The following is a 25,980-nucleotide window of genomic DNA, read 5'->3' as shown; positions in this document are numbered from 1 at the left end:
ACTGAAAGAACACCAAGAACTGGTTCTGCAAAGTTATCAGGGCCAGAAGGAAGCAGAAACTGGTATGAGAGATTTAAGGATTGGATTGGCCTCACAGGGTTGATAAATAAAATCTACAGGAAGTGGATGTGGCTTAAGCAGTTGGGCACCCACCTATCATATGGGAGATCCTGAGTTTGGTTCCTGAGGCTTCCTAAAGAAGATAAGCAAGATGGCAAGCTGACACAACAAGGAGATGCAGCAAAAGACACAACAAGCAGGTAGTAGAGGGGGCTCAAGTGATTGTGCAGCTCCCTCCCACATGAGAGGTCCTAGGTTTGGTTTCCAGTACCTCCTAAAAAGATGATGAGTAGACACAGAGAGCACACAACAAGCAGTGAGCACAAACAACAACAGGAGCAGGGGGAATATATAAAAATAAATCTTAAAAAAAAAGAAATCTAATAGGCCCTACATGGAGGGCCCCATGTCAGCAAAAACAAAAACCTAAGCTAGTTTTTATTTCCTATATAAATGTCTGGCTTGCCCAGAAAACCAAATTCAAATACAGCCACCAGTTATTGCCAGCTAACTTCTTAATTCCTAAGCAACTGCCTGTCCCCCACTTTTTAAGACCCCCAAAGTAATATGGAAAATTAATGTAAGCCAGTCAGAACATTTCCTCACTTGCTTCTGCATTCACCCTGTATGAACTTTTTCTTTTCATGCCCTTGATGGAGCTTCCTTCTGCTTTCTAAATGGGATGCTGCCTGATTCATGAATTGCTCAACAAAGCTGTGAGCTCCTAAACTGCATGAAAAGTTTTTCTTTGATCAGTTTGGGTCCTGAGAATGGGATCCAAAAGTGACTGATGGCTCTGGAGATGAGAGGGATGAAGACACCACAGAATCCTTTGAGTTCTCTGTCCTCCTCATTATTTCCAAGAGTTGTGTGTGGGTAAGTACCTCTCAAATTTGATCTCCACTCCTTTGTGTTTGCGCTCTCTGATCTCACTAGCTTTTAGCACAAAGGTTACCTGGTGTAGCAGTTTGACACTATTTATGAATTCCAAAAATAGGTATTGGATATTTGTAAACTGGTCTGTTCCTTTGGGCATATTAGATTGTATTAAATTTAGAGGTTTCACTTTTACTTGATTAAATTATGATTTAGAGCTTTGATTTGGCCATGTCAGTAGGATGTTTAGTCCCCGCCCCCTTGGTGGGCAGGGAATCACAGATAAAACAACCTGGCAGAGGAGAGAGTTAAAGAGTTTTGATGCTGGAGCCCAGGTAAGTAAATACAGAGGAGAAGAAAGTAGAGGAAGAGAGACAGCTCCATAGTACTCAGAGTCTACTAAGAAACCATAAAGCTAAAAAGAGCGTAAATAAACCAGTGAGTTTTTTATTTGTATGTTTTCCATGTTTCTACATCTAACTTGTAGCTGAAATTTTAAAAATTGGAGCTATAAGCGCTCTACTTGTGTCTGTCTACATGTTTGGTATTTTCCTACCTTAATTACAAAACTCCTTAAAAGAGCTCTATTCAAATTGCCTTAAATAGGCACTTATAAATTAATACTCTTAAATTCCTAGAAATTAAGGAAACCAAACTTTTTTTTCCAATGAAAAAGAGTATTCATAGACCTAAAACCAAATGTTTTAAAAAATAATTCATGTTCCCTTATTTCAGGTAAGCCTTTGGCAAATGGGACTAGTTTATATTGTTAGCTATGCCTTCTGAATTATCAATGTTAAATACAAAACAATCACAATTTTATTCTACTTGGGTCTATTCTTCCTAAATTTATACACATTTACTGATAAGATAAACTAGCCTTCTATCTACCAGATCTTTAAGATGATGAAAAATATAAATTTGTGTTTAACCAAATTATTTTTAGACAAACTTTAAGGATTGTGTTTTGCAGGATGTTTGAAGACAATTTCAAAGATCTCTTTGGTAACTTAGGGTATACAGGTATGTAAAGTATACACGATGTATTTTGTTAAGAAAAAAGAGAGTAGTTTTGTCAACATAAAATGCCTGTTGTCCCAGAATGAGAAGCAGGAATGTGTAGGACAAAACCTGAATGGATAAGGAAACTTACAAAATAAATTTTGTCATGGTTAAGGTTGGCTTATGAGATTTTCAAGAGTTTTCTTATCATACAGTATGCTTATGTAAAACTAGAATTTAGGTTTTTTTCCTGTTAAAATGACAGTTTTCTTGGATTAGTCTGCTCTTAGTAAGGGGTAAAGATTCTGTCTTATCAAAATAATATCCTTACTGATACTTATATTGACCTTATCATCATTTATTGTTTTTAAAAACAAGTCTGTTCATCTTTTGGGGAGGGGATAACCAGGGGCCCGGGACTGAACCTGGGACCTTGTGTGTGGGAAGCTGGCCCTCAACCATTGAGCCATATCAGCTTTCCTGAGTTGGTTTTTTCATCTGTTTTGCTTGTTGTAATTTTGTTTTTTTCCCCGGAAGCACAGGGAACCAAACCTGGGACCTCCCATGTGGAAGGTAAAGCCCAACTGCTTGAGCTACATCCACTCCCCATTCACTTTTCTTTTCTTTTTTTAAATTTCTCTCCCCTTCGCCTTCCCCCCCCTCCCCCGCCCCCCCGCCCCGGTTGTCTGCTCTCTGTGTCCATTCGCTGTGTGTTCTTCTGTGTCTGCCTGCATTCTTGTCAGCAGCACGGGGAATCTTTGTCTCTTTTTGTTGTGTCATCTTGCTGCATCAGCTCTCTGTGTGTGCGGCGCCACTCCTGGGTGGGCTGTGCTTTTTTCACGTGGGGCGGCTCTCCTTACGGGGTGCATTCCTTGCACTTGGGGCTCCCCTATGCAAGGGACACCCCTGCGTGGCCCGGCATGCCTTGCACACATCAGCACTGCGCGTGAGCCAGCTCACCACACTGGTCAGGAGGCCCTGGGTTTGAACCCTGGACCTCCTATGAGGTAGGTGGATGCTCTATCAGTTGAGCCAAATCCGCTTTCCCCATTCACTTTTAAAAGAACTTTGGAAAAAAAATACACTTACATTAACTCCTACTTACTCTTTTATTGTCATTTTGGTTAGAGAACCAAACATTGTTTCACAGTGACCCTTTTCCTATTTAATAAAACGTTAAAATCTGACAATTTTTTTCAGTAAGAGAATTTGTGAGCTTACAAAACAATCATGCATGATCTGCAGAATTCTCATACATCACCCTCCACCAACACCTTACACTGTTGTGGAACATTTATTACAGATTATGACAGAACATTGTATTAGTCAGCCAAAGAAGTGCTAATGCAAAATTGAGAATTCTACATACATTAAGCATCAGTATTCCTTCTCAGTGCTCATCCTATCTCCTAGTAACCTATAGTCTATGTCAAACCTGACAACTTTTTGACATTTTGCCCTCCTGAAATCAAACCTTAAATGATGTCTCATTGATCTCAAACTGTCTTTGGGATTTCCAAAGGGCTCCTGGAAAACTGCAAAGGATTTGTTCTGTCACCTTGTAAAAAAGAGGTGCTAGAAATAGATTTACATGATATGTTATGAGTGTATGGGAAGTGTCAAATTAAACAGGATTTTCTAACCTTCTCTTGGTTAAATGTGTATGGGTAAAATGCTATTAATACAAACATTTCAGGGGAGTGGATGTGGTTCAAGTGGTTGAGCATCTGCTTCCCACAAGAGGTCCCAGGTTTGGCTCCTGTTGTCTTCTAAAAACAATAACAACAAAAAGCAAGCAAACAAACAAAAAAACCAGCTCAGGGGAGCCAATGTGGACCAGTGGCTGAGTGCTGGCTTCCCACACATGAGGTCCCAGGTTCAATTCCTAGCCCCAGTACCTAAAAATAAATAAATAAATAAATATAAGCTTTAAGAAACTGCGTAAAATTCCTAAAGATTTGTCAATGTCCACTCTGTCCATGAGATGTCCTACTACTGGTCTTCCTGATATTAGACAACAGTAATATTACTGGTCATAATTTCAGATATTCTTTAAAAATGTTACATTTCACCGAAACAACCAAATTTCCTTCTCAATTGCATTATTTTTATAATTAACTTTCATCAGAACTTTTACTATTGTAAAACAATAACAAGTTAACAATGGCTGTTTTAAGTCTTTTGTCATCTACAGTTTTTATTCTTATGGTTCCCTAAAAACATTTGCAATCAGCTGAAGGTTAGGTGCCTTGTCGTCAACAAAAAGGACTGTCTTGGAGACCCATGGAAAAGACTATTCCAGGTACTCTGGGACACAGGCTTCTCTTGACACTATTTAAATAACTTTGAGATTACACTACAGGACTGAGTAAAGATTCCAGGATTCTAGTGAAGAAGCCAGTTGGTTATGAGATTGCTTACACAAGACCGAGCGGAAGGAAGCAGATGTGGCTCAAGCAACTAAGCACAAACTGCCACAAGGGAGGTCCCAGGTTTAGTTCCTGGTGCAGCCTAAAGACGACCAGCAAGAAGCAAGCTGGTGCGGCAAGCTGATGCAACAAGATGTCACAGTAAGAAACACAAGGAAGAAAACATAATGAGAGACACAAGTAACAAAGCAGGGAGCAGAGGTGCTCAAGCTATTAGGTGCCTCCTTCCCACATGGGGGACCCAGGGTTCAGTTCTTGGTGCCTCTTAAAAGGATGACAGACAGACAGTGAGTGCAGACAATGAGGGGGGTGGGAAGGAATAAATAAACTAAAGCTTAAAAAAAAAAAAGACTGTGTGGACCAAGGAAATCTTCCCAGGGCTGAATGAATTGATAAAAAGAATGATTATAGCTTTGTTTGGATATTGCTCATGTTTTAATGCTCTATTTTTTAGATATAAGAAATCCCTTACTCTTTTTCCTTAAGCTATCTATAAACTCATAAAACATTAATCTTTTCCTCCCTGCCTGGACCCTCCGGAATTTGGAAACTCTCATTGAATATTCTTATTTTTATAACAAAATAATTATTTACATAGGTTCAATCGGAATCTGTCCTCCTTGTTAACAGGACATAATTGGAGATAGTGGATAACCAAGGCTTTGACTGGAATGTCATGTTTGAGAATCATGCTCACTTAAACAGATGTGACCAGACACTTTTAAGGAACTAAGGTTGACTTTATGGAGCCAATGCTTATAAAACCCTCTTGGAAAAACTGATCTGGTACTTGGGTCTAGGGTTCCCAGCCTTAAAGGTCAGTAAAGTAAGTTACTTTCTGGACTGCAGTGAAATCTGGTATCAAGTTCTTGGCTTGGCTTCCTAGCCTTGAGTAGCTTTTAAAAGTCCAATCGGAGATTCCTTATGAAAACTATAAAACTTTAAAAAGGCCCATATGGTAAACTGCCATTCTTGCTGCACCTATGTGTAAGTAAGTAATCCGGCCAAATTTAATGAAACAGCTTTACTTTAGGATTAAGAAAAATCTTTTTAAGGTTATCTTTGATTAAAAGGAGGGTGACCATAGAGAAATTTGTTTCAATGGAAAACTATAGCACACTCCTGTGGGTTATCAGATTCTCCTCCCTTCATCCTCTGAGCTATTTTGCATCCCCTGTGTAAACTGCAGGTAACTGCATGGTTTTGTTACCTATCTGCACATTGAACTGGATCCTTGATTCTGCATATATTGTCTACCTACCCTAAATGCCAGTCAGAAAGCTCACTTAGTTTCTTTTGTATACCAGGCCTCAAAGTGACCTAAGAGGGTTAATACTCCCAATCCTCTGACCTACCATAATACAGAGCATTGCTCTTTCATGTACATCATCACACCTTCCCCAGGAACACATGACCTGGAGTGAGCAGTTATACATATATCTAAGGTTGTAAAAGAGAGCTTTAATACCACTCTAAATGCTCCTCGGGCTCTCAGGGTGAAGTTGACAGCCTCTATCTATCAGTGCTCTTGAAAAAACACACAGGCTCAAAACAAAAACAAACAAACAAACATCCAGAGAGACTCCTCTGAATGCCCATGAACAATGTTGCATTTACGTTAATAAGTCTGGTCCAATAAATAACCTGAATATTTTAAAGAACCAAGTTAAGATGATTCATGACATCAGGTAAGGTCAAACATTTCAATGGGCAGAAGTCTTTCCTTCCCTAAGGTATATGCTGTAACAGTTGCTAAAAAAATCTTTTAGAAAATGTATTTCCCACCTGGATAATGCCTTCCATTATTTCTAGTAATCAAAGCACTCATTTAACTGAGCAGGTCATTAAAGTTCTATGTCTATACTAACTACTTGGCATTATAATGTCTCTACCATGCTTCCATCCTCTGGAAAGGTGGAGAACAAATGGCACATTCAAACTTAAACTGTCTAAATTAACTGAGGAAACTGGGTTACCTTGGTCTAAAGTTCTTCCTCTGGCCCTTATGGCCATTCAAAGCAAACCTTTTTTTTTTTTTTTTAAAGATTTATTTATTTATTTTCCCCCTTCCCCTCCTCCCACCCTGTTGTTTTTGCTGTGTTGTCTTCTCATTTTTCTCCTCTAGGATTCACCGGGATTCGATCCTGGGACCTCTGATGGGGAGAGAGTTTTCCTGTCAAATGTGCCACCTCAGTTCCTGCTTTCTGCTACGGTTCACTTTGACTCTCCCCTTGTCTTTCTTTTGATGCATCATCATCTTGCTCCATGACTCACTTGTGTGGGGCTTTGGCTTACTACATGAGCAATTACATGGGCACTGGCTCACCGTGTGGGCACTGGCTCGCCTCACAGGCATGCTTTCTATTCTTTTTCACCAGGAGGCCCCAGGGATCGAAGCCAGGTCCTCCCATATGGTAGGCAGAAGCTCTATCACTTGAGCCACATCCACTTCCCTCAAAGCAAACCTTTTGGGAAACATAAACTTTCCCCCTGAAATTATCCCTGGAAGACCTGTGTCAACTGGCCTCCATCTTAACATTGATCCCCTGCTTCCCCAGCAGGAAATAACTCAATATTGTACATTTCTAATGACTTATGCAAATGATTAACTCCAACAGGTAAGGGATGCATTACCAGATCAGAATCTCCCTTAGATTCCTTATACCCTAACTAGCAGCAAATGGATATACTGGAAGCAATATCAACACAGAACAGGGACACCACTCTGGAATCACCCTTACCAGGTACTCTTAACTTGTGACACTGCAGTCAAACTAGAAGGGACTGTACCTTGAGTTCATACCTCACAACTTAAAGGGCTCATCCTTCCAATCATTGGACCTGTGACCAAACCAGGGACCTACAACTAAAATTAACTAGGATGAGATGTGGATGGCTGGACAGGGTAGACAGCTTCCATCCCAGATCACAGAACAAGATCCCATGAACTTTGATGCTCCTGTTGTATTCCTTATATTATTCCTTACAATTTTTGTTGCATTTTTAATGTTTCCATGCCCCTTTTGCACACCTTTTCCATCTTACTTAGAAAATGGTACCATGGAAAATGTTTAAACTCTTTCTGTTTGCCTCTTCTTCCTCTTTGCCATGGCCAAAAACAATACTATCATTTGCTTTTCCCAAGCCATTGCAAGATGGGGGAATCTGACTGACTGCTCAATCTCCAGCATAAACCCCAATCTGTTCACGACCCCGGGGATCCTGTCAGCTGCCAGTAATCAATTTTTTTTTTAGGAATTCCACTGCACAGTGCCTTACAACCAACCCAGCAAAATCACCCATATTTATAGGATCAAGTTGTTATAGCCTTTGTCACCCATGCCTTGTTTTAACCTTACCAACACTGTACACATTTCAGGCCTATTCTCTGATAGCCAGTTTCATTGTGCATTAACACATGACTGACCCAGAGACTACTTTCACTACATACAACACCACTTGTCCTAATATCATCCATCCAAGAGAATGGAGAGGACAGCTCCCACTATGTAAAATGTTCTATTTAAAAATGACATTTGGCCCCTTCTAGAAATGGGATATTGTGACAATTTGATAAGCAACGCATGGTTAGAAACAGCCAACTCGGAGCACTTCCTGAATAATCAAATCCTCACTGGTGTTCTACATGCACCTTTGGGTTATACTTTCATTTGTGGAAGGGACTGAAAACATGACCTACATCTCTCTGCATGCCCAGGCATTTCAGTATATAGACCGATGATTTATGTCAGGACAATATGGATTGGCTTCTTAGTAGTTCCCTTCAAAATTTATAACAAATCTGAAGCTTCAAAACGTACTATCTTACTTATACTCTCAAGCCAAATGCAAGTTGCCTGGGGAGTCACTGAGGCTAAATAGGCCTCTTTCACTGGATGCTTAAATTTCCTTTGTTAGGAGTTAATGTAATTATAAATATGATCAGAAACTTATTTATAACAACAGGAGAAATTGCTGAGTCCATTGTAAAAGTTACTGCTGCACACAAAAAAAGTTAGACTCTTTAGCTGTGATTGTTTTAGATTACAGAGCTGCACTTGACTACAAGCTGGCTGAGCAGGGAGAAGTTTGTGCTATTATCAATACCACCTGCTACATTTGTATATATACTTCTGAGGAAGTTGAAAAGCAGTTACATGAAATAGTCAAACATGCCACATGGATGGCTCAGGCAAGTCAGTCCTTTCTCAGGATCATTCTGAAATCTCTCTGATTTCAGTTGTTTGGGATCCTGGGCTCCTTGCTTAGAAGAATACTCTAAACATTGGGTATTTTACTACTCATAGTAATCATAATAGTCTCCCTGGTGTGCTGTATCCTCTCTAAAGTTTTAAATGGTTGCACCCAGCCATTTTGACAAATGGTGTCTGTCTGTCTGGAACAACAGAAGCGTGACGAGAACCAACTCCTTGACATCTGTAATCTAGCGTTAATCACCTATGAAAGCTGTACATAGCCAGCAAAAGGTAACTGAGAGTGGTGCCAACGCCTTAAATTTCTAATTCAGCCCTTGGCTTGGCCAAGGACAGATCAAAAGGGGGAATTTGATAAAATCTAGTAGGCTCAACATGGAGGCACCCATGCTAAGCCCCACATCAGCAAAACCAAAAACCTAAGCTATTTCCTATAAATCCCTGGCTTGCCCAGAAAACCAAATTTATCAGCTGATCAGTTACTGCCACCTAACTTCCTCATTCCGAATCAAGCACCTGCTCTCCACTTTGTAAAACCACCTTAAGTAAAATGGAAACTTAATGTCAGCCAATCAGAATATTTTGCTTCCACATTCACAATATATGAGCTTTCCCTTTCTACCCTCTTGGTGGAGCTTCCTTCTATTTTCTGAATGAGATGCTGCCCATTTCATGAATCTCTCAAAGGTATGCAATCCTAAATAGCATGAGAGAGTTTTTTCTTTTATGAGGGTATTTTGGGGGAAGAAAAACTGGAGGAGGCGCCAGAGTCTAGGAAGTCCAGGAAGCTAGTAGCAGCAAGAATGCATTAAGTATTAGACTTAATGGTAAGGACTCATGAAACACACTCCTACAAATGTCTCTCTCTATACATTTTCTCCCCAACTGACTTGCCCAAAGTCCTGATACTGAAATCTGGCTGGTAAAGTATTGTGAGCAGTATTATAAATTTAATGTGGCAGAAATTTAGCACCATTTTCTAGGTCTTCCTAGAAAAAATAGCAAAACCTCTGCTATTTAACTGTTCTCTTTCTTTCAAAACTGACCATATCTAGATAGTTTTCAGTTACAATTATTTACTGGGCCAATGCTGTTGGGACTGGCTAATGATTCTTTTAGTATCTAATGATAAGCACCTCTGAATAAGGCATTACTTCCCAGTGAGTGAATTCAGATGGATCAAATCCTTCTCCTATCATGACTACCTTTAACTGAAAGGGTTCAGAAATATATAAAACCATCCCCTGTTCTTGGCAAAGTCATACAGGATCATTGCCCACAGAGACTGGATTCAAACTATTTGTCTCCCCTGCTTTAGATCTGAGGACTAACCCAGTTTCCAAGACCCAGCTTTGAGGTTTAAATCAGTACTAATACTCATGTCACCTAAAAACTACAGGTATCATTCCTATTCACTTCCTTTTGAAGAGTCCTTGTATATATAAATGCCAATGTGGCACAAACCATTTTGGCTGTGAGGCTGGAGGGTCAACTTTTGTTCAATTTCCTCCCTCCCGTACTTCTGCTTTTAATTGCCAACTCCCATTTTACACCCAGTCAGTAAGTAGCCTTGGCAAGCACGGGGAGTGTGGAGGCCTAGAACACAGTGCTCAGCCCAACCTGAGAGACAGGAAGCCTCTCCCGTCAGTTTCCCACAAATACCAGAAATCTAAGAGATGGATGAGGTAGTTCTGCAGAGTCCCTGGACACATCAGCAAGCACTTGAATTTATAATTAACTGTGTTGCTGGACTGGTAGACTGACTTAGGAGAGGTGGAATTTTAATAGACAACTATTTTACTCATTGTTCAATTTATTAAGCATTATTACCCACTTCCTTCTCTGATGAGCTTAATAAGCTCTATTAGTCAGCCAAAGGGGTGCTGATGCAAAATACCAGAAATCGGTTGGGTTTTATAAAGGATATTTATTTGGGGTAGAAGCTTATAGTTACAGGCCGTAAAGCATAAGTTACTTCCCTCACCAAAGTCTGTTGTCACATATTGGAGCAAGATGACTGCCGATGTCTGCCAGGGTTCAGGCTTCCTTGGGTTCCTTTCTTCCCAGCTCCTTTCTTGTTGGGCTCAGATGCTCTGCTTTCTCCACAAGGCCAGCTGTAGACTATCAGGTGAATGGCTTGTTGCTCGTCTCCTTGAGGCCTCTGCCTGTGTTTAATGGAGACTTCTCTCCTTCCTCACATATCTGCTTCTCTGTGTGTTTACTTCCTGGGCTCCAGGATCAAAACTCCAACCTCCCTTCTCCACAGCGCAGTTCCTCTGTGAGTCTGGGCAGGACTCAACGTCCTACTGATGTGGCCCAATCAAAGCCCCAATCATCATTTAATTAAGGAAAAGTCCCCTCTCAATGGAGAGGTGGAATGAGCATTACCATCCCAGGGTCCTCAGGATGGAGGAACAAAATATGGATTAGAGTGGACTTTCTGGTATTCTACTATAGAATTATTGTGACTCTAGCAATGGAAGAAATTAGATCATTGATGTGGAGACAGTGGTCTCACCAGAGTTGCTGAAAGCAGGGAGAAAGAAAGAGTTGTGAAATGAGGGCATTTTCAGGACTTAGAGTTGACCTGAATGATACTGCAGAGACAGATGCAGGACATTATATATCCTGCCATTATCCACTGAATGAACTGGGATAGAGTGTAAACTACAACACAAACTATAATCCATGTGTAAAAAAAAAAAAAAAAGTAAAAGTGAAACCTCTGAATCCAATCTAATCTAATATGCCCAGAGGAACAAATCAATTTGCAAATATAATCCACTATCTATTTTTTGGAATTCATAAAAAATATCGGGAAACGGACTTTGGCCCAGTGGTTAGGGCGTCCGTCTACCATATGGGAGGTCCGCGGTTCAAACCCCGGGCCTCCTTGACCCGTGTGGAGCTGGCCATGCGCAGTGCTGATGCGCGCAAGGAGTGCCGTGCCACGCAAGGGTGTCCCCCGCGTGGGGAAGCCCCACGCGCAAGGAGTGCGCCAGTGAGGAAAGCCGCCCAGCGTGAAAAGAAAGTGCAGCCTGCCCAGGAATGGCGCCGCCCACACTTCCCGTGCCGCTGACGACAACAGAAGCGGACAAAGAAACAAGACGCAGCAAATAGACACCAAGAACAGACAACCAGGGGAGGGGGGGGAATTAAATAAATAAATAAATCTTTAAAAAAAAAAAATCAAACTGCTAACAATAACTCCTTTTAGGGCTGTGACACCTTCTTATAATACTCTTGTTGTTGAAAGGACACTGGGAAAACTGTCAGCCCCACCACCTGCTCTGTCATTGGTTTACCTCAGGCACTTGAAAGAGCCAAACCCGGATTAAACCAAACTAAAAGAAATAAAGGGTGATGATCAATTTAAATTGATTTACATATTAAATAAAAATATGCATGTATCCCCATGCCTCAAGATCTTGATTACAGGTTGAAGGGTAAGGAAAGCCGTTAAACTCCAGGGGAAAAAAAAAGAGCAAAAATGCCTTAAGAGTCTGAACTGGGCTTTTACAAAAGTTTAGAACGTTCACCTCTTTTTTCACTTCAGCTCAAACTACACCATTCAGGAGAGCAGATGTAGCTCAGTGGTTGGGCACCTGCTTTCCATGTGCGAGGTCCTAGGTTCAATTCCCCCAGGTACCTCCTAAAAAAATAAAAATAAAAAAATACCATTCACTCAAGAATTAAACTATGCCATGAAAATTAAAAAACAAAAACAGAAAAATGCCACAGACCTCAAATATCCTAAGCCTTTCATTAATGCCTAGTACCTCTGAGAAGGGGTTACTAACCATTACCCCGTTTCAAGATCGAAGAACATTTCTGTGCCGAGAAAGGACACAGACACAGAGCTCAAGAATGGTTCCATGGCCGTCTGTGGCCCATACCACAGCCCTGCCCCTCACCACCACCCAGTTCTTATAAGGGAAGGCATATCTGTTGAAGGCCAGCCCCTGTGTTTCTCCTAGTTTGTGTTTAGAAAAACCAACTCATTTTCTTCCTGACAATGAAGTCTTAAGTTCTCTACCAATGGGAAAACTTTGTGGGGGTGGCAGGGGTGAATGAAAGCACGACTGTGGAAAATTTCCATAAACTCTTGGCCTCCTTAACTGCCCTGACAGCACATATTTATTATATTGGGGGGATCAGCAGGCCGACAGACTGTTTCCTTCTAAAAGAAGCATGATTTGTTGGCCTGTTCAAATATTTTCAAAAGAGGTTTGGAAAATGTTTAACTACCTTTTAAAATGTCGCCAAGAAATCTTATTGCCAGCTATTAATATTGAGGGCAGTGTGGGGTGAGAGCAGGAATCCTGTACAACCCCTTAAAAATTTCACTGGAGTTAAGAAGCCGCATTACTGAATGGGAACTCAGGGGGGAAACTACTCTGGTTGTTCACACACATTGCTCAAGAGAATGATTTCACTGACCTGACTGGAAGTTCACTCTCCCGAGGCCCTACCACACGGAACTTGGCCTCCCTGGAGTGCAAAGGCCTGTTTCTACACTTATGTACAAAACAGCTGAGGCCACCTTCTTAAGTTCTCCGTAATTCCCTAAACTGCCTTTTACTGCACAGAATCCCTAGAGGTCCAATTCTGTTTTCTGGGACCAAACAAACGCAAAACAAAGTGAAGGGAAGTTTCAGCCATTTCACTTCCAGAAAACCTAAGCTGCTAAACTGTAACGTAAATGGGCAGCAGTGCATTTTTTTGTTACAGCATCAGTGAATTTCAGGGCTGAGAAAAATTCATTCCTTTTCATAACCAAAATATCTTCTTCCAGTTTCTTTGAAAATTAAGACAAAATGGCCAATTAACACTTAAACAGCCTTACACTGAGAAGCCCACAAGCTAAGAGACTGCACATAAGAAAGGGGAACTCTGGATGTGAAATCTTTATTACACAATTAAGAAAGAACATGGGCCCGCTTCCTGAAAGGCTTACCCAATGCTCCATATTCATGTTTTAAGCACCTATTCTCCTTTAATAATTACACACACCATTAAATTTCCTACCAGTCACTAGGGGTTTTGGTTCCACCCCGGGGAAAAGAGATGTTTGTAAGACACTCTGAAATCCGTGAAGGGCAAGTGCTGGGGACATTACAATCTCTGTGCATACTCAGGGAGGCACAGCCCTCTCCTAGTCATTAAATCTAGTCAAATAAGAAAAGAAAAAGACCTACCTTTGGGTGCTTCCTTTCTCTCAAAAAAGTTGTGAGGTTTTTTTGTTTGTTAGTTTTTAATCTGCCAACAATGACAGGGGTGTATGGCACCTGGCTGCCAAAGCCACCATCCCTGTCTATATAAATATTTCATAAGCAAAGTTCCCGGAATCCCATCCGAAGAGAGTTGCAGGAGTCATCATCTCTTCCCGGGACTGTCTAAACCAGCCTCCAGTGTTTCCCTACCCGTGTTTCCCCCACCCCAATCCAGCCGACGCTTAGATGGCTCCCCACAGTACACAGACTCTGAGCAGGGTTCTGAGTTTTTCTAACCGGCCCTAACCTAATTATCCAGACTGCCTCCCCGCAAACACCGAATCGTTTTTCCTCTACCTCCAGCGTAAGGCTCATGATTTCTTTCGCCAAGCTCCCCTATTTCCCTCCCTCCCCTACTCTCCATAACCCCAAGGCTCCCCAGAGATTTGTCCCCACCCTACAGGACGTCCCCAACAGGTCTACTGAGCTCCAGTAGTCAGGATTCCTTCCCTCCGCAGCACCCTCTCTGAAAGCCCCCAGGCACTGGGCGCCTGCTCTGCGTGGACTTCTAGTCCACCGCCCTCGGTCCGCCCCGGGGGCTCCCAGCCGGCTCACGCCCCCAGCAGACCCGGCACTGAGCACGTAGTAGGTAGGCCCTTGGCAGCGCCACACAAACCGCAGCCCAAGGCGAAGAAAGCCAACGCCTCTCGCGGACATCCCCCGAGACAGGGTGTGGCGCGTCCCGCTCGGTGCCCACCGACTCCCGGCGAGGCGAGCGAAACGCGGAGCCCGGGCGCCGCCTCGTCCACGGCTAGGAGGGCTGCGGGCGGCGCGGGAGCCCCGGCGGCGCGACGACCAGCGAGGGGAGGAGCAGCCGCGGGGCGCCGGGCGAGCTTCCGGCGGGACGCAGCCCCCTCCTCAGCTCCCGGCCTCCCCCGCTCCAGGAGCTGCGCGCCCCCGCCTCAGCCGCGTCCGCCCAGCGCCGGCTCTCGGAGGCTCCGGGGAGGTCGGCGGCGCGCGCAGCTCCGGACAGCCTCTGCCCGCGCCTCGCCCCCCCCTCCCGGTCCCAGTTCGGTTGGTTTCGGGCCCGCCGGGCCTCGCCTCACCTCAGCGCTCCCTCCGCGCGGCTCCACTAACGGCTTGGGCACTCGTCTGGTCCAGAACGGACGGGGCGTAGAGGGACCGCCCTTGACGCGCCGCACCTGCCTCGCAGCGAGTGAGGAGCCGCAGCGCGCCTGACGTCACGGCTGCCCCCCAGCGCCACGAGCCCCGAGTCACCTGATCACCCTGGCAACGCGGGGCGGGACAAGGCGAGGGGCGGTGTCACAGCGCGGGCTCCGCCCCCAGCCGCTCGGCTCCGCCCCCAGCCGCTCGACTCCGCGACGCCGCCGGGCGCGGGAGGTCAGGCTGGGACTTTTCTTGTGCGGGCCTCTGAGCTGGACCTGATATTCGAGACTCCATTGGACAATCCTCGCAGTTGGGCCAGTTTTCCGACCCTCCAGCCGATACCCTGTCGCCGAAGTGCAAGTGCCTGGGAGGCAAGACCGGTGACCCTGCGGTGCCCTGCCCAGTGCGGGGCACTCAGAGTTCGCTGTGGGCTGCTGGCTAGACCCTGCTCGGCTCCTAGTGGCAGTTTGTTTACTGAGCTGTGCCTGAGAGGTCTGGGGCTGAGGCTGGTAACTGACGCTGCTCTCTGGCAGCTTTCCCGTATAAACCTCAAAGCGTGTAAGGCAGCCAGTGCCCAAGAATGTGTTAATAATAAGACTTCATTCTTGTCAGGAGGGGAAAGGGGAGGGGCTGGAGCCTAGGCCCTTAGTTCCTGTCTTAGAACTGGAAGAGAAGGCTCTGAAAGACTTCCATAGTGACTCCCAGCAAAGTCTAGAACAAACTTACAAGATTAACTTGAAAGGAGTTTTTATATTCTCATTTTAGAAATGGATTTTTCTCCCCAAATTCCTCCCCTTGCCTGCTCTAATCATAGGCTTTCACCTCTGACTCTCCAGTCTTCCTAAATAGACCACCAACTTGGAAATAAACTAACATCCCATGGAGGTCCCAGTTCCTCGCTGTTATTTCATCCTTTAACTTCTTATCGGCTGAGTTTCATTTCAGTGTTGGTCTCCTACTCCCTGCACCCCTATGGAGGTTTCCTATATGTTATCTTTTCCTCTCACAGTATGGGATTTTAGACCAGGAAGTTATAGTCAACATCTAGTGAACACCTTTTGGTGCCAGGTCTGAGCAATAACATGGCTGAGACATGGTCCCTAAAGACCAAGAGCTTATGGATGGTGTGCCTCCAATCCAACTATTACTGTGTTTTTACTAATTTCTTAATACTTTTATTTAAGTAACACTTTTTTACTTTTATGCATTTATTTTTAAAAGAAACCAGCATAGAAATGTAGGGGGGAAAAGACAGCTGTGAAAGATAGAGGAGATTCATGGCTCCAGACAGAGCTGTCCGAATAAGACAGAAGAGATTACAATGGTGAGCCCAGGTCCCAAAAGGCAGAGAATAGCCGGCAGAAAGATGGTGAGGACAGGGCAGGGGCAGGCAGACTTGTGGTGTCTGGCAGAGAGGAGGTGGGAAACTACAGCTGGAGTGGTGGGGCAGGGGAGGCAGTGGGAAGAATTGGGCTAGAATGAAGTTTAAAAGATTGAGTAGAGTGAGAAAGAACTGGAGTTCAGAAAGGAGGGAGGAGGGAGTGGAAAGAAAGGAAAAGTGGGCAATGGTTTGGGGAAGGATTGTTGAAAAGGGAGGGTGAGGTGAAGAGAAGCCCAGGAAGGGGTGCTAACAGCATTAAAGAAGAGAGGCTGAAGGGTTTCAAAAGTGAGGCCTGAGGGGAAGGAGGAGCAGCTGGAGAGAATCGGGTACAGGTTGCTGTCTCCTCAGGTTTAGGCAGTGGTGAGTATCTTTCCGAGATTGGTAGGAAAGAGCAGCGTTGCTGGTCAGCCTCTGAGGGAGGCTCCCGAACCAACTTTGGATCATCAAGGGCAAGAGCCACACTTTGCAGATACTGATGCAGAAAGAAAAGGGCACAACCATAACCATACTCGGACAATGCCCGTCAAGACAGTAGAGGCTTTTTAGCTGGAAGGTTTTCCAGGCCCTTCAAGGGTAAGCACATGCCTCCAGGGCTCAACTCCAGGCTGGGCAGGGTGAGGATGGGGGTCAGGTGTGACAGCCGTGGTAAGGAGGGAAGCAGGACATGACAGCTAGGACAGAGGGGAACTGTACTGGGGGAGAAGAGATGATAGGATACATTTTTCAGTAAGGTCTCCAGCCACACCTTGTTCACTGAGTTGGAAGAGTGAAGGTATAACCATCATAGGAAAAACAGAACATTCCCCACCCTTCCGACACCTTGAGGAAGAAGCACTACCACATGGGTAAAAACTCAGGGAACGCTGCTGACAGCATCCAAAAACCAGGTCAGGCAATGCATCCCCCATGGCTCTTTTCTAGGATTTTGATCTCAGATCTCAGGATTGAGCAGCAGTCCTAGTATAGAAGTTGCCAGAGTTTCTCCAAGTTTCTTCACAGGGAATTTCCTTTCCTGGAGAGAGAGAGAAAAAAAATGTTTGTGTAGAAGGCCCCTTTCTGTGAAAGGCCGTTTGCCACAGAGGCTGCAGTGCATTCTCATCATCTGTTAATTCAGGTCACCTCTCCAAGGACTGAGGAGACAGAATGGTGCAGTGAGTGGTTGGGAGCTTGGGCTCTGAGATTTACCCATTGTGTGAATTAGTTACCTACTTCTTTAAGCCTCAGTTTTCTTACCTGTAAATTTGGGCTAATAATGCCTATCTCATAAGACTATCATGGACATCAGACAAATTCCAGGGCAAAGAAAGGGAACCCAGAGTCATACTTTGAAAGGGTCATTTTAATAACCATTGTATTTCCATTGCACCTTACTTGCTCACTCAAAAATTGGATGAAAGAGTATTTCTTGAATGCCTAATGTGCACTCAATACTGGGATAGATGCAAAAGGAATATGTGCCCTGACTCAGTCCTCCCGGCATCTGACACCTGATCAGGAAAGCGAGACAGCAAGATAGGTGGATGCAAGGCTCCTGAGAAATCTAATGCTAAACTATGTCATGCCCTTCTGTGACCTCAGCATTCATAGAAGGGCATTCATGCACTGCCTGCAGTGGGATGCATGGAAGGAAGGATCTGGAGCAGAGCTTTGAAGGATGAGAAGAATTTGGTGAAGTAGTGGGAAAAGATAGTATCCATGGTTGGGGGTGGCAATATGAATACCTGGGGCATGGAGCACACTAAATATTTGCTAAGTGAATGAAGAAAAGAAGGAGCAAAACAAATCATTGGGCACAGCTGTAAGCTCAGGATTTGTTGAATGAATGAGTGAATGAATGAATGAAGAGAATAAAATTAGAGAATGGTGGACATAGCCATAAGACCAGCCTAGTGAATGGTGGAAATTGGAGACTTGTGGGAAAGTAGACAGAGACAGGGCAGGCTGGGGAAGAACTTTGAGTCTGGAGTCAGAGTGTCAGAGTTGAATTTTGGTGGCTCCATCACTTATTGGCAATGCTACTTTGAGCAATTTACTTAACCTTTCTGTGCTTTTTCTCATCTGAAAAATAGGGATAAGATTTTTTTTTTAAGATTTATTTTCCCCCTTCCCCCTCCTCCTGCCCTGCTGTTTTTGCTGTCTATGTTGTCTTCTCTTATAATTTTCTCTCCTTTTAGGATTCACCAGGATTTGATCCTGGAGACCTTTGATGTGGAGAGAGGTTCCCTGTCAATTGCGCCACCTCAATTCCTGGTTTCTGCTGTGCTTCACCTTGACTCTCCCCTTGTCTCTTTTTTGATACATTATTATCTTGCTGTGTGACTCAGTTATGCGGGGCACTGGCTCACCATGCAGGCACTCGCATGGGCATTCATGTGGCACTCACGTGGGCACTGGCTTGCTGCATGGGCACACTTTCTCTTCTTCTTTTTCACCAGGAGGCCCCAGGGATTGAACCCAGGTCCTCCCATATGGTAGGCGGAAGCTCTATCACTTGAGCCGCATCCACTTCTCTAGGGATAAGATTTGATATCTGCTTTATAGGATCATTTTCAGGATTAACTGAGATAATCCATTTAAGACCTAAGCATGGTGCCTGGCACAAAGTACTCCAAACTGTTAGCTTTTAGTATTAGCAATAGTTTTATTAAGGGCTAAACAGAAGAGGATGGATTCCATATGAAAACTATAGGGAATCCCTGAAGTCCTCAGGTAGAACAGGGGAGTGGAGTACAGGGTCTTGTGGAGAATCATTTGGCAGTAGTATTCAGGCTGGTGCACTAGGGACTAGAAACAACCTTACCTGAAAACAAGAAAGCCTGCCCCACTTGCTTGGATGATGTGGAAGTTGAAGCTTGGCACACATAGGCTCTCAGTAACCCTATTAGATGAACACCTCTAGATGCCGCACAAGCTGAACATTTTTTTGGAAGTTCACAGGCTCAAAGGCAAATGCTAGCAGAATTACCCTATATCAAGTTCTGAGCTTTTTAAAGCACCATCAATCCCCCACACTGGCCTCTGGCATATTTCTGTGTCTTCCCCCTCAGGGAAGCACACAAATGAACACAAGTGAAAGGAAAGCCAGTGAATCTGGCCAATACATGCAAGAAAACCAGAGAAGGGCCACATTCTTCCATAGGGGTATTTTTAAAAATTGGTGCTGCTCCTGGTTTCCTAGCCCACTGCTCTGACTAATTCTAATGGAAGTTGAGGCACATGTAAAGGAGAGAGATGCAAAGTCAGTTGGTTTCAGACCATGGTTCAAGGCTTTGGTTTTCACCTGAGCCTGAATTACTTTACCTGACCTATATTTTCAAATTCCAATTTGCTGGTTTCATCTTTCTGCATCAGAGTGGCTGAAATGCTATTCAGATTGATTTAAGAAAAAAGGGAAAGAGAATTTGTTGACTGATAAAACGAAAACTCTAGTTGTGAGTTTGAGCTTCAGGCCTAGCTGGATCCAGGCACTCAAACACTGTCGCCAGGAATTTCATCTCTTGTTCCATCTCTCAGCTCCCTTACCCCTGTGTGACTTCATTCTCAGAGAGTCCCTCTGAGAGTGTCTGAGTTACATTCTCACAGTGAAAAGTCCCAGCAGATAAAAGTCTTTCTCTTTCTCAATAGAACTAAGGAAAGATCCAGAATGGAATCTTAGTGTTCAGATTGGCTTGGGTAACTAACTTTTACCTGAATGTGTGGCTTTGACCAGGTTATGTGACACCCTGGTTGGTCCCATGCTTTCCTCTGGAGTGGGGGATGACCAACACCTCCCCCAAACCCCACATTTAAAAGTGTGGAAAGAATGGCTACCCAAAGGAAATCGAGGATTACTTACCATAACTAGGAGGAATAGATTCTGGGCAAATAAAAAGCACAGCTGACATATACAGGCCACGAAAGCTGAAACCACAAGCCAAGCCAATGGAAGGCTCCTGTAGGCTCATGCAATATAATATTCCAGTGAGCTAACCTTGAATTCACTTGGGAGTCAACTCACCTTCCCTTGTATTTCCAGGAAAGTTGCATCCAGTGAGGAGCAAACTCCAGGCACTCAGAGGTTGAGCAGTGTTGAGATAATAGCATGGGACCTGCCATTGGTCCTACCTAAGTGCACTCTCCTTTCTGGAAGTACTACTTCTGAGGAAAGTGCTTTAGGGAGCGCTTAATGCTTTCGATGTGTTTGTGCAGCACCTTGAGTTCTCAAGAGGCATCACATAAATGCATGTGTTTTTAATTGTGACTTTTTGAAGCACTGATTCCTGAAGTGGCTTGGCATTCTGAAAGTGATTTTAGAAATCCAGCCCTGAAAGAAAACACATTTTTCTCCCAGTTTGTGACTCAACTGAGTATGGCAATGAAGTTCCCACCAGTTCAGAAAAAGTCTTCTCTCTTTTTGATATTTTCAAGTATCAAGAAAAGAACACCAACATGTATAAATTAGAAATAACTAGCCTGTAAGTCTACTGCTATTTATAAAATGGACCAGTAATAATTTAGCAAATGCTATATGAAGAGTAAGAACTCAGGAAAACCTTAAATCCACATATTCATGCCTCAGTGTGCCAGCGGCTGTACTAGGCTCTGAGAATATAGGAATAAGCAAAACAGATTTTTAAAACATTCTTGCCTATTGGGGGCTTACATTCTGGTAGGTGTGTCCTTTGTGTCGATGACAAGAAACAGTCATACACACCAATAAACATACAATGGCAAATTCTCAGTGAGTGCTTCCTCCATGTGAGGCTTTCTGCCAGTGGTCTGCAAATATTATCTCAATATTCTCTTCTTCATAGAGATTAAAAACAAGCCTCAGGGAGATGCAGACATCTGTTCAAGGAGCCACCAGGAAGTAAGTGGCTTTTAACCTGTATTCTCTTCTTGGGTGTAGGTGCAGGCTTAATGGGGATTGGTGGGAACTGTGGCAAACTGCTCCACAAGCTCTATGCAAAAAGAGCAACTATTATTCAGCTCCAGTCACTTTTCATAGGGGAATATGGCCTGGTGGCCAGGTTTTCTGATTTTTTAAAGAGAAGCCAGCAAACAGGATTTTGATGTGAAAATCTCTGGTTTTGTTTGTTTGTTTAAACTCTGTGAAAGACAAACCAAGTCAGTCTCGGTGTAATTCAGGCCATGCCCTCTGTTAGAGGTAACGTGGTGTCCCTAATGATCCTTGGGGAGGTGGGATTCCAAATAGCAACCATAAACTCAACATGGATAAAAAACTACAAATACATCCTTGCTCTTTACACACAGTGTTGCTCAGGTTGGTTTTAAAAGGCTCATCTAGAAAAATGGGGCCCCTATTTACCAAAAATGCAAAGTCCTTAACCAAAGGTAACAGAGAGAGAGAGCAGCTGGAGCATTCCAACCAAGCTTATCGCGGAGGAGGTTGGCAAAAAATTATGTTATGCTGGGCTGACAGGCCATGCTTATCTGAAAGGGAAAATTTAACTTCAGGGCAGGCTCCGCGTTACATCTGAGGCCCTAATAATGATCATTATGCTGTCAGTGCACAAGACATGGTTCAAAATAGTTCTCCCAAAAGTCACATCCTACCCGCTTCCTGGACCCTCCTTGCTGCCTCCGCCCCCGGTGTCCCGTGCTCAGCAAGCCTTTCCTCTTCCCCACCCCATTTTCCAAGGGATGGCTACAGCGCGCATGGAGCTCTCGTAGCCGGGGTGGTCTGTAACTAAAATGGAGTTGACCACCTGGTGGTGGCAGCTCCTCTTTCTGTCCTGGCCTTTGGAGGGAGGGAGGGTGGGAGCAAAGAATAGCTTCCAATAGGTTCCAAAGGCTTTAAAAACATTTGCACCAATGACAACACACACAGCAAGGCAACAGCTTCACTTAAAAAGTGTAAAGGAATTCCCATCCTCCAGCGCATAACAAGATCAGAAAACCTCTGTTTACTACAAGAATTGTTTCAGAAAGAGAAGTGAAATCTGGCACATGAAAAATCCCATTTCTACTGGTCTCAAGATACTAACTTTGCAGTCATATGCCATGTGTACTGTGCTGTTTGTGCACTGGGGACAGATTTGCTGCTGCTGCTGCTGCTGCCACCGCCTGCACCAGTCCCTTCTGTTGCTCCGTTAAAGCCGAGGCATGTCGCACTGCTGTAAGATTCTTAGACGATCAGGCGGAGAGGGATGCTCCTGGCTAGGGCTGTACGATTCAGTTTGCACCATGAGGTTCTAAATCCCTCTGGGCCGATCTGTTTGGAAAACACAGGAAGGTCTGAGTTACCTTCTGAAAGGGGTGGGACAAGGAAATTGTATTTTATTCTCTCTTGCTTGGAAGGTCAGTTAAGACTGAGCTGAAGTGGCTTCTCCCACTTAGGGGGAGGCAGGGCAATGCCTGATTAGGGGTGTCCAGAGACCTGCGTTCCAGCCCAAGTTTCTTTACGTTCCTGGAACTCAGCACAATCTACTGAATCTTTTTGAGCCTCAGTTTCCTTATCTGAAAAATGGAAATAATAATAGGACTGACTGCATAGGGTTGTTACAAAGGCTAATTAGGTGATATTACTAATTAGCTACTCCTAATTAGAAGATATTCCTTTTTTTTTTTTTACCTTGTACATGGGAAGCAGACACTCAAATACTGAACTGTATACACTCCCTAAAGAGACTTGGTTTTCTCTTTTGTTTTGTTTTTAGGAGGTCTTGGGGATCAAAGCCGGGACCTCATATAGGGGAAGCAGGAGCTTAACACTTGAACTACATCCGCCCCCCTGGAACTTCTATTTTTGTGCAGAGTGTGTTCTCCACTGCAGTACCGACCCCCCCCCCCCAACTCCCCATCAGGCCCCCACAACCACACCCTAGGAGAGTGAAAGGCAGATAAGGGTTCCAATGGAGGCCCCAGCACGTACTTTTAGTGGCTCCTTGAACAGGTGAGCAGGAGCCATCGTGTATTACACGTGAGGACCAGGGCCACTCCCTGCAGCTGCAGCAGCCAAGCCACAGCCACCTTTACTCTCACCACGCCCAGAGCCTCATTTTAGATGCTACCTTTGCCCGAATCTCTGAGCTGCCTCAACCACAGTCCAAATGAGTGTGTGACAGTCCTGTTTCCTGCCCTAGGTCCCCGAAGAGGCCAAATTGCAGCTTGGAAGGTAAAGAAGCCACCTGCACTGGAGCTGGGGGGTGAGGCACTTTTTACTTATGCAGACTTCTGGGCTCCACCTCAGACCCTTTGTATTGGAATCTGTGGGACAGTGGCTAGACACTTGCAGGTTAACAAGTCCTCTGAGGGACCCGTGGCAGAGAAAAGTTAGTATTGATGGCCTAGTTAGTATTGGTGGCCCTGCAGGGCCTCAAATTCTGCGTATCTTTTCCCCAACCTGCTACTCCTCGAGTGTCCTGGTTAACTGAACTGTTACTCTCCAGGGCAGCCAGCCTCCCAAGCCAGAAACCTGGGAGTCCCCCGGGTTTTAGATAGTCCCAATGACCCCTTAGGGTCTCTCTCACTAGGACCTGCCCAGTTTGGCCCTTCTCCCTGCCCTATCCACCTCCATTCAGTCCTTCCCCCATTATGTCTCAGAACCAGTGGTCCAGTCTGGAGTTCTTGATCAGAAGTGTAGGAAAACTCCAACTTGACTTACATTCTGCTCAGTGAGGCTGCATGCCTCTGGGCTTCTGGAGACTGCCCTCCATTGGAATATCCTTTCCCTCTGCTACTTTCAAGACTCAGCTGAGATGTCACCTCCTCTGGGAAGTCTACCCGCTTGTCCTCTATACAGGTACACTTCCCAATTATATCACCCTTGACTCAGAATTGCCTTTATTTGCTTACGAGTTTCTGCCACAATATACCCTGAGGGATTTGCATTCTATTCATTTCAAATTGCATATCAGGGTTGATAAGTTCTCCTTACCTGGCTCCCACCCACCTCTCCACCCTCATCTCTTACCATTCTCTGTCCCGCCCATTTCACCCAGACACCCTGAACTTCACCAGGCTCCTTCCTGGTTCTGGGTCTTTGTACCCTTTACCTGGAATGCCCTGCCCTGGATGGTCCCATGGCTGGCTCCCTCTTGACATTCAGAGTTCTGCTCAGACCTCATCTCATCAAGAGTCCTTCCCTGGCCAGCCAGTCGAAGATAGTCCTCTAGCCCCATTATTCTCTCATAATACCATATTTTCTCTCTCATAGCACTTATCACAGGCTGTAGTTAATTCACTTTAAAAATCAACCTTGGGGAAGTGGTTGTGACATAGGCAACTGAGCGCCCACCTACCACATGGTAGGTCCATGGTCCAACAGGCAGACACGGTGAGCTGGCTTAACAAGAAATACAGGGAGGAAAAACACAATGAGAAACACAATAAGGCAGGGGGCAGAGGTGGCTCATGCAATTAGGCACCTCCCTCCCATATTGGAAGTCCTGAGTTCAGTTCTCAGTGCCTCCTAAAGAAACAAGGAAGATGAACAGATATAGCTAGTGCAAACAAGGATGGGGTGGAGAGAAATAAATAACAATAAATCTTAAAAAAAAATCAAACTTATGAAGCAGGCTAGTAAGATAGGGAATAGATGGATCTGGAACCTGGCAGAGTCCACGTGGACATCTGGAATCCCCTAGATGGCTGCTGGAGGAACTCCACCCCCAGGATTCTGCTACCTAGAACAAAGACTTATTCCTGGGAACAAGGAAAAGTCCCAGATGTTCTCTAGAAACTTTATCATCAGGTCCTCACTAAGGAATTGAGGATGGGGTAATCAATCCAAACAGCAAGCAGCTGGAGCCCCCTCCCCTTCCATTAGCAAGGGGTGGACTAATTAGCAATTTAAAAGCAAAAGGCATGTTTCTCTCCCTCCCTCTCTCCCTCCCTCCCTCCTTCTCCCCCTCTCCCCCCTCTCCCTCTCCCATCCTGCTCTTTTGCCCGTGGACCTGTCCTGCCCTCTGTGCGCTGTTGCCATTTTTTCCTCTGCCATGTGGCCATGCAAGTAACCTGGAGACTTATAATCTATAATGGGGAATTGTAACTTGTAAATTAGCCCTCTTCATCCCTTTTCATCCCCTTCCTCACTACCTGGGACCCCTGCTCTGTTATTTTCTCCCATTTCTCTTCTCTCCCTACCTGAATAAATTACTGGCCTAACTCACCCAGCGGGCTCTTGAAATTCATTTCTCCAGCATAGCCAGGAACCTAGATAGAATCTGGTAGCACTTATGTGAGATAGCTCAAATGGTTAAGTACCTGCTTCCCATGTACAAGGTCCAGGGTTCAATCCCTAGTACCTTCTTTAAAGAAAAGAATCAGCCTTACTGAGGTATAATTTGCATACAATAAAATACACCCAGTTAAGGTGTACAGTTCTATGAGTTTTGAAAAATATTTATACCCATGTCTCCACCACTCCAAGATATAGAATATTCCCATACCTGTACAATTTTCTTCATTTCCCTTTCCAGTTAATGTTCCCCCTCCCCACAACTGGCCCCAGCCGATCACTGCTCGGCTTTCTGTCACCGTAGCTTACTTTTGCTCATTCTAGAACTTCATTTAAATAAAATCATATGGTATGTACTCTTCAGTCTGGCTTCTTTCACTCAGCCTAAGGTTTTTAAATTTTATTTTATTTTTTTTAAGATTTAATTTTATTCCCCCCCCCCCCACCGGTGTCTGCT

At 44.4% G+C, this 25,980-nt stretch overlaps 1 long non-coding RNA gene and 1 other non-coding gene across 2 annotated transcripts in view; both read right to left on the bottom strand.

Annotated features, from left to right (window-relative positions):
• The window catches only part of LOC101416996 (uncharacterized), a 62,620-nt gene extending 47,944 nt beyond the window's left edge, over positions 1 to 14,676 (bottom strand). The window contains exon 1 of the transcript XR_009181522.2: positions 14,552 to 14,676. This is a non-coding gene — a transcript (uncharacterized protein). The remainder of the gene's footprint in view (positions 1 to 14,551) is intronic.
• Positions 14,677 to 16,191: 1,515 nt separating this feature from the next.
• On the bottom strand, positions 16,192 to 24,446 carry LOC131274305 (uncharacterized). The gene is made up of 3 exons (XR_009181520.2): positions 24,340 to 24,446; positions 22,330 to 22,556; positions 16,192 to 17,354 (listed from the first exon to the last, which is right to left on the bottom strand). It is a non-coding gene; the product is annotated as an uncharacterized lncRNA (long non-coding RNA).
• Positions 24,447 to 25,980: the final 1,534 nt, after the last annotated feature.

The sequence above is a fragment of the Dasypus novemcinctus genome, chromosome 2, assembly GCF_030445035.2.
Source record: "Dasypus novemcinctus isolate mDasNov1 chromosome 2, mDasNov1.1.hap2, whole genome shotgun sequence".
NCBI lineage: Eukaryota > Metazoa > Chordata > Mammalia > Cingulata > Dasypodidae > Dasypus > Dasypus novemcinctus.
The sequence above is the reverse complement of the archived record's forward strand: the minus strand, read 5'-3'. Positions and strand labels throughout refer to the sequence as shown.